The sequence below is a fragment of the Girardinichthys multiradiatus genome, chromosome 12, assembly GCF_021462225.1.
Source record: "Girardinichthys multiradiatus isolate DD_20200921_A chromosome 12, DD_fGirMul_XY1, whole genome shotgun sequence".
NCBI classification, from domain to species: domain Eukaryota; kingdom Metazoa; phylum Chordata; class Actinopteri; order Cyprinodontiformes; family Goodeidae; genus Girardinichthys; species Girardinichthys multiradiatus.
Window position 1 is genome coordinate 10188208 of NC_061805.1, and position 9601 is coordinate 10197808.

Below are 9601 nucleotides of genomic sequence, written 5' to 3' on the forward strand. Positions count from 1 at the left end.
TCAGTTATTGACCTCTGATGACAAATTTAAGAGTGGAGCTCACTTTCTTAAACCTTTTATTAAATGATGCTGTTTTTATGACAAACTTGAAGTGAGCACAGTTCCTCTTGACATTAACTGCACTCAATATGGGAATGAATGAAAGATGTACACTTTATTTTTCTGCGGCAAACTTTTGGTATTTCATGTGAAAAAGCTGCAACAAAATTTTCCCTTAAGGCAAGCACTAAATTACAGTGGCCCTGAATTGCAAACCACATCAAGTTACTAAACACAACTACAAATTATAAAACGCAGCGACATTTCAAAAAACACATTTCAAAAAAATGCAATGACATTAACTAAGCACAACAACAAATAAAAAAACACAACTACATTTCAAAAAACACATTTCAAAAAACGCAACATTAACCTACTGAAGAAGGTAGGTACCAGTGGAAGACATGAGACATCGCTGATTGGTCGACCACAGTGTTGGACGGACAGCTCTTGTTCTGCGGACTTGGGTAAGCTAGGTTTCCAATAATGCACTCACCAGCAGCGGTCAATGGAGAAGGTGAGTGCCGGCATTTATCGTTTTTATACCACTATTATTTTCTGACAAAAAGTAGTTTTAAGGCGAGAAAGTCGACCTCAAAACTTCATCCATGCATTCAGTTTAGACGTCAGACGCCACGGAGTCCCTCTGGTCCTTGGTCCGCAGAAGCGATCACACTCTAAATAACACTTGCTCCTAAAGGAACGACTCTCAAACTGTTTCTAACTTTTAGTTGTTTAATTTAAATAAGGCAGAGAAATGTTTACAGAGATCAGCGCTGATGCTCTTGTCTTGGGCCGTCTGTACATGAGGGCCATAGCTAGTGATCAAACGGAGCTCTTTCACTTTTGTCTTGGAAGTGGTGGCCTAGTGGTTAGAGTAGGGGATTTTGCGTTATAGGCCACAAGTACCCGGTTTCGAAATACTGCCTGCCACTCTGGGTCCCTGAGTAAGACCCTTAGCGTGCTCCCTGGGCTGCTCCCCAATGTTCCCTAAGGGATAGTTTAAATGCAGAGGACAATTTCTTCATTCTGAGATCAATAAAGTAAATAGTATTACTTTCCTTGTACATTACACACATTTTCCCAAGATTGTCTTTTCATGCAAACCTTAGTGAAGTGTGAACTAATGTTTTCTGGTTTTATGCAGACTGATCTGCAGGAAGAGAGAGAGAGCCTACTTCCAGGTTTGGATGCATTTTCCCACAAACTCCCAGGGATCTTTACCATCATGTCCTGCCTTGGTCTGCTCCATTGTCTCCTCATCTTATTTTGCATTTTTAAATTATATTAAATACCTTGACTGTATAATCATAAGCTATCAACTTCTTGTACTTGCTAGCTGATTATCTGTTTTTTGTTTTTGTTATTCCAATAAAGAATTTACTACAAACATTTTGTCTCTATTTGTGCTGTAGTTATCTGATGAGTTTACCTGAACATAATTAAAAGGAAAAAGTGTGTTGATCAGTGTTTAGTAGCTATTGTAAATGAAACATGCAGTTGTAAAACTAACTCTGGCCAAGCACGAGTACAGAGTGAGGCAGGTGTCAAGGGAGCCCTGGGAGCTCCACTGCCGGGACTACCGTACCCCCCAGAGAAGAGCAGAGGAGAGCCCTAGGGGAACCACCCAGCAGCAATGAACCCACAGGCCCCACCGGCAGTCGTCTACGCCGGAGCAGATTTATCCAAGGACCCAGAGACCAGGGGAGTCAGGGCACGTCACCCCCCAACAGAGGCCCCACCAAGCAGCCACCGGGAGTGAGCCAACACACACCAAAGCACCCAGCCCTGTACACTCAGAACCACCAATACACCAGCGGACAGCTACTTGCAGGATGTGTGGCAGGGAGTAAATAGGCCCCACATTTGATGGGGGGCCTAAGATGATCCAGGAGGGGGAGCATTCCAAGACCCAACCTGACACAAAATAGGCACTCACAGTATTCCCACCCTCACGCAAACACCCAACGTAAAGATACACAACAATGGACACTTTACACTCACTCCCCATACATATACTTCCAGGTACAGGTACCAATTTCCCCAGAGGGGCAGCCAGCCCCCGGGAGGTGGTCCCCTTCATTCTGGGGTGGAGACAGGCAGACCGACCGACCGCCTGAGCCACCAGTCCAGACTAGTGCTGGCACCCCCCGAACCCAAACAACCCCGGCCCAGACCCCCAACAACAAGCCCCCCAACCAGAGCTGTCACAGGATGAAACAGACCCAACCCGGCAATGAATTCCGATCTCAACCCCATGAACCTCTAACCCCCATGAACCCCAACATGAATTTCCCCACAGGGCCACCCCCAACCAGGACACAGATATCAAACACATGCCCCCGTCAAGCAAGCCCCGGCCAGCGGCACGTACCTGGGGCCGACAGTCCCCACCATGGCACCTCAACCACACAAGCAAACCACATCACTGCAACAGCCCCATGGAGAAACACCAGCCAGCTCAGCTCCACCATCATCGCTCAGCCAATCCAAATTCCAGCGACCACACATCCAAAAAGAGGACACAACCACCCCACACGCTGCAACTCCTCTGTGTCACCCTCCTGCCTGCCGCCCCGAATCTCTCTGTGGTGCAGATGACACCACTGATCATTGATCTTATCCAGGACAGTGATGTGACTGCATAATGACAGAAAGTGGTTTCGCTGGTCAATTGGAGCTTAAGTTGCCCAAGACTATGGAGATAAATTAAACCTTGAGGCACCTTTATATTGAACATACACTTTTACCCTTATATCCCAAAACAGTACTTTTCTAAAAGAGTAAGAAAAATGTAATATTACTTTCTTTTCACTTTTACAGCATCAAATCTTTTTAACAGCTTCAGACCTATCCATAAATATAAAGTTTTTTATATTTTTAAAATCTTTTATCTTTTTATGCCTTTTTTTGCCCAAAAAAACCCTGATATTGTTTTTATTTTTATTTTTTTAATTTGAGATGACAAAACATAAAATATTTTCTAAACATAAACTTAAAATAGGTGGGTGTTACAGCCTTGACTAGGTCAAAAATTGCTAACCATATTGATTTTGATGCATTTTTATTTTTGGAGCATTGAGTTTAATACAAAAACTGCACTTTTTAACCTTATGTCCCAAAATGGTCCCTGTTATAAAAGTGTAATAAAATTTGAAGATAAAAAAAAGTTTCACGTTTTACAGCATATAATCATTTCAATACTTTCATTGAGACCTGCACCGTCTCAATGAAAACGTTCTAATTTCTCCTCCTCCCATGGCCAATCAGTGAAAAGCAGTCTGGTCACATCACATGTAGTCCCTATTCAGCCCTGGTTGTACCTGCTCAGGAGCATGGACCAAAAATGTAGGTACCGGTACGGGAAAAACTGTAATGGAAATGCTCGCAAAGCGAGCAGAGTGGAGTCGAGTAGGGCCAAATCGAGCCAGTGGAATAGGGGCAATAGTCCCTGCAGCTGTCCTGGGTCTTCCTCTGGGCTTCCTCCCGTTGGGACGTACCCAGAACACCACACCAGAGAGGCGTCCAGGGGGCATCCTAACCAGATGCCCGAGCCACCTCACCTGGCTCCTCTCGACGTGGAGAAGCAGCGGCTCTATTCTGAGTCCCTACCGGAAGACCAAGCTTCTCACCCTATCACTAAGGGAGAGCACAGACACCCTGTGGAGGAAACTCATTTTGGCCGCTTGTATCCGTGATCTTGTTCTTTTGGTGCTGATTGCACATTGCACCAGTAAGAGCAGAGTGTGAAGGTTCAATTAGCAGGGTAAGAGCACAGTTTTGTTCAAAATATTGAAATGCACACAACATTATGGGTGACATACCAGAGTTCAAAAGAGGACAAATTGTTGGTGCACGTCTTGCTGGCGCATCTGTGACCAAGACAGCAAGTCTTTGTGATGTATCAAGAGCCACAGTATCCAGGGTAATGTCAGCATACCACCAAGAAGGACGAACCACATCCAACAGGATTAACCATGGACGCAAGAGGAAGCTGTCTGAAAGGGATGTTCGGGTGCTAACCCGGATTGTATCCAAAACACATACCACGGCTGTCCAAATCACGGCAGAATTAAATGTGCACCTCAACTCTCCTGTTTCCACCAGAACTGTCCGTTGGGAGCTCCACAGGGTCAATATACACGGCCGGGCTGCTATAGCCAAACCTTTGGTCACTTGTGCCAATGCCAAACGTCGGTTTCAATGGTGCAAGGAGCGCAAATCTTGGGCTGTGGACAATGTGAAACATGTATTGTTCTCTGATGAGTCCACCTTTACTGTTTTCCCCACATCCAGGAGAGTTACGGTGTGGAGAAGCTCCAAAGAAGTGTACCACCCAGACTGTTGCATGCCCAGAGTGAAGCATGGGGGTGGATCAGTGATGGTTTGAGCTGCCATATCATGGCATTCCCTTGGCCCAATACTTGTGCTAGATGGGCGCGTCACTGCCAAGGACTACCGAACCATTCTTGAGGACCGTGTGCATCCAATGGTTCAAACATTGTATCCTGAAGGCGGTGCTGTATATCAGGATGACAATGCACCAATACAACACAGCAAGACAGATGAAAGATTGGTTTGATGAACATGAAAGTGAAGTTGAACATCTCCCATGGCCTGCACAGTCACCAGATCTAAATATTATTGAGCCACTTTGGGGTGTTTTGGAGGAGCGAGTCAGGAAACGTTTTCCTCCACCAGTATCACGTAGTGACCTGGCCACTATCCTGCAAGAAGAATGGCTTAAAATCCCTCTGACCACTGTGCAGGACTTGTATGTGTCATTCCCAAGACGAATTGACGCTGTATTGGCTGCAAAAGGAGGCCCTACACCATACTAATAAATTATTGTGGTCTAAAACCAGGTGTTTCAGTTTCATTGTCCAACCCCTGTATTTGTACATTTAAAAATATATTCTTTATTTCCACTATTTTATATCTACCAAAAAACAAAATCTCACTGAGTGCAAAGTGTACCGGAGTCAAATTCCTTGTTTGTCTGTACAAACCTGGAAATAAAGCTGATTCTGGTTACAGTAAGTTGTGTTTTGCATGCATGTGCTCTAGTTTTGGCTTACGCGTTCCGCACAAGACCTTCTAGAAAGCGGTGTCAATGAGTCTCTGCTTTCTGGAAGGTCCTGGCTGCGGTTCATTCACAAACCTGCAGGTAGAGCCTTTTCATATGTGGAAAACCACAGGAATTCTCAATTTTTTGATCTCCCATCCTCCATTGCCTCCTCTTCCTCCACCTCCATCCCCTCTGAGCTGCAGGGTCCCCCCTATGCCAGGCAGCCATTCCTCCGCCAATCCCTCCTTCCCCTCAATTGAATTCTCACTGTTACAAATATCCTCCTCAGAAAACACTTCCTTACTCTCCTCAGACTGCAAGAGCGCTGCAACAGCCTCCTTTTGAGATGGTCTTCTCCTCCTGGCTGTCTCCTGTAGAAATGTGTGCAAACTGCTGGCTGCAAACTATTCTCACAGAAGATGCACCTGCATAAACATGCTTGCCATACACCCAATAACTGAGAGAAGTCTCTCTTGATAAAACATAAACGAAGCCAATTTGGCTTTTGATTCTTCAAATTACACACACATATACACAGATATATAGAAAAACAATTCTATACCACATTCACACCATTCCATTCCCAACACACCAGGACTATTTTTGTCCTGTTAAATATTTTTTTGCCCTGCATTTTGAAAGGTAAGAACTATGTCCCCCATTGAAACTATATGTGAGAAAGTGATGGTGCTTGTGGTAATTTGGGGGGGGGGCATCACACCTAAAACCCGTTTCTGCAATATTTTGAAGGTAGAGGCTTAGATTGTTTTGGTGCTCATGGGAAAGGTATTATAAAATGCCAGGATTACAGTGCATCAAGAAACATGTGGTTATAATGGGAATCAATCAAATGGGTACCGAAGGTAAATGTTGGGGTTTGGGGGGTTCTATAGCTCTTGATGCTGATGGACTGCCGCTAGATGTTTTCAGAGAGCTGTGCTGGGATTCAGCAACAGGTGTTGCTCATCTGCAGCTCGGTGGGAGGAGTATTTAGGAGCCTGCCGTCAGCACTTCAATGCCTGAGTGTTTTGGGCCATGTGGCCCTTTTTTGAGAAGCGTGGCTGAATTCCAACCCATTTGGAACCTGTCACTTCGAATCCTCCAATTCATCAGTAGCAGATCACTGGTTCAAAGTTCCTGTCTGGCGGTCTGGTTCTTGGACTCACACCCCCTTCACCTGTGGCAGGACTCCATCAGCTTCATCCTCGCCTAGTGTGGACATGGCTGGCCCACTGTGATCGCTGGAAGCTCATCTGGACCCAACCCCAAGCTCAGCAGAACTGTTCCCTCCGGCGCCCCACTCTCCAAAATATCAAGTAAGCAAGCTGTGGGAAAGTGAATGGGAGGAAGTAAAAGAACTATATTCTGTGCACCAGCCCAACTAACTACCTTTGTGCCCTGGCAGGTGATTCAGGCAGCTGCCCAAAATGATGACAGAACACTCAGGCCAAGATGACCCAGCAGACCCGCTCAGAGGAGAGTTATCAGAGCAACACCGGTTAATTCAGTCTCATGATTCAATGTTACGAACTCTGCGTGAGCAGCTGAACACATCAAACCAGTGAATGGAGCAACTAGCAGGGCTTCTGCAGAATCTCCAGCCTGCCCCGCCTGACTTGGCCTCCAAGCCAGTAGATGGTGCCACGGCCCCTCAGGGCATCCAGCGGTCAGCCTTTCGTGACGTCAGTTCCCCAAACCCGGAAAAATTCTTTGGAGAAGTAGGATGTGGTGGTTTCCTTCTCCAATGTTATTTGGTTTTCAACCGTTCCCTTCATTCACTCCCCCATGAGGATGCCAAGATTTCTTTTATTCTGGGACTACTTGCAGGAAAGGCTTTGAAATGGGTGGAGGCAAGGTTCCAGGACCACTCTAGTTTCGGTTACACCTTCCAGCAATTTATTGACGAGTTTAGACTCACCTCACCTTCTCAGAGGAATTAGATTGCCCCAGCTTATCTCGCTGACTCTGCACACAGGGTGGGACTCATGTGCATTGAAACTTGCCTTTTTTCAGGCTCTGAATGAGTCCGTAAAAGATGAACTAGCCGTGTTAGACGAGCCTGACGTTCTGAATGACCTGATCTCCCTCACAGTTAGAATTAATGGTAGATTGAGGGAGAGAAGAAGACAAAGGACTGATAGACAGATGCTGGGGCTAGGAAGGGGAATTAGTGCACTCATTACTAGGATGCCCCATCAGGCAGTATCTATCGCTCCAGCCTCCGAGTCTGAACCCATGCAGTTAGGTCAGGCCAACCTAACCCTGGAGGAGAGACTGAGAAGGAGGGAGGCAAACCTCTGTCTCTACTGTGGGTCGCCCGGACATTTGGCTTCTTGTCTGGTGCGCCCAAAACACCGGGTCCGTCAGTGAGGATGGGGAGTCTGATTAATTATCCCAGCAAGAATCCTGGTCCACAGCAACTCTATTGATCTGTCTGTTTGTGAGCAGGATCTCAGAGACCGAAGTTTGGTCAACCAGTTGAGGATTGAGAACGTGGAGTTGCCCACTCCGCTAAGGGTCTCTGCCCTAGATGGATAGGATCTCTCCAGAATTAATCACAAAACCAAGCCCGTTCAGCTCATCATCTCAGGTAACCATCTTGAATTATTCTCCTTCTATATCTTCCCCATTACTCACCCACCTATAGTACTGGCATTTAACTGGCTGCAACTCCACAATCCTCACCTTGACTGGGTAGGATTAAAGATCCAGTCCTAGTCTGCCAACTGTTTTTCCTCCTTATTGCAGTCATCCATTCCACCTGCTGTGCCTCCAGCATCACCCGGGGAGGTGGACCCCAGCGACCTTACCTGTGTACCCACTGATTATCATGACCTGAAACTGGTTTTTAGTAAGCTGCAAGCCTCATCACACCCGCCTCACCAACCTTTCGAAAGCCCCATCGATCTACTACCAGGCACACCACTGCCCACCAGCAGGCTGTGTAATATATCATGTCTAGAACATCAGGCTATGGAGGAGTGTATATAAATAAATCACTGGCAGCAGGTCTCATTAGACCCTCATCGTCACCACAAGGTGCGGTTTTTTCTTTGTCAGTAAAAATGATGGCTCACTTCAGCAATGCATAGATTACCGTGGCTTAAACCAGATCACGTTGAAGAATAGATACCCCTTACCGCTCATTTCCTCTGCTTTTGAGCCTGTCCAAGGGGTGACAGTCTTCACCAAACTAGACCTCCGCAATGCCTACAATTTGGTTTGCATCAAACAAGGAGATGAGTGGAAGACGGCCTTTAAGACCCTTCTCGGCCATTTTGAGTACTTAGTAATGCCTTTTGGGTCGTGTAATGCACCTGCCGTGTTTCATGCACTTATCAATGATGTTCTACGCGATTACTTGAATGTTTTTGTTTTCGTATATTTCGACGACATCCTCATTTATTCTAAGAACCTGACCGAGCACAAGAGACATGTTCGTCTAGTTTTACAACAGCTCCTGGAGAATCGACTTTCTGTAAAGGCTGAAAAATGTGAATTTCACAGATCCTCTATCTCTTTCTTAGGGTTTAACCTTGAGGGCGGACAGATCCGTTCGGACCTGAAAAAGATAAAAGCAGTCATAGAGTGGCCTGTTACTGATTCCTGTAAGCAGTTTCAAAGGTTCTTAGGTTTTGCTAACTTTTACCTTCGCTTTATTAGGGGGTATAGTCAGACGGCAACATCTCTCACCAAAATGACCTCTGCAAAGTTCCCTTCCTCTTGGACACCAGAAGCTCAGTTGGCCTTTACTGCTCTTAAAGAAAGGTTTGCCCAGGCTCCCATACTCCTCCAACCCGACCCCCTGCGCCAGTTCATCCTAGAGGTGGATGCTTCTGAAAGCGGGGTAGGAGCTGTGTTGTCTCAACATTCAGCTCTAGACAACAAGCTTTACCCCTGTGGTGTCTTTTCACGTAAACTAATTCCTACTGAGAGAATTATGAAGTGGGGGATCGAGAGTTATTGATCGAACTAACTCTAGAGGAGTGGCGCCACTGGCTGAAGGGGGGTGAACATCCAGTGCTGGTCTGGACAGATCATAAGAACCTGTCATATTTACAATCTGCCAAACGTTCAAACCCCCGCCAATCCAGGTGGTCATTATTCTTCTCCCGTTTTATCCTGTCTATTTCTTATCGCCCAGGCTCCAAAAATGTTAAGCCAGATGCTCTCTACCCCAGATGAGTCCCCACCCACCATCCTACCATCCTCCTGTATAGTTGGCTCGTGAATCTGGGTAATTGAGGACAAAATTCGCCAAGCACAGCAAGAGGAACCTGATCATGGAAATGGCCCCCAAACCGTACCTATGTTCCTGCCTCTGTCCGCTCACAGCTCATCAAATGGGCCCATTCATCCAGGTTCTCAGCACATCATGTTTCGAACCGCACCATTGCCTTGATCACTCGTCGGTTCTGGATAAGGATGTCAGGGAATTTGTAGGAACCTGCTCAACCTATGCCAGGAATAAGCCATCACATCGGCCATCAGCCG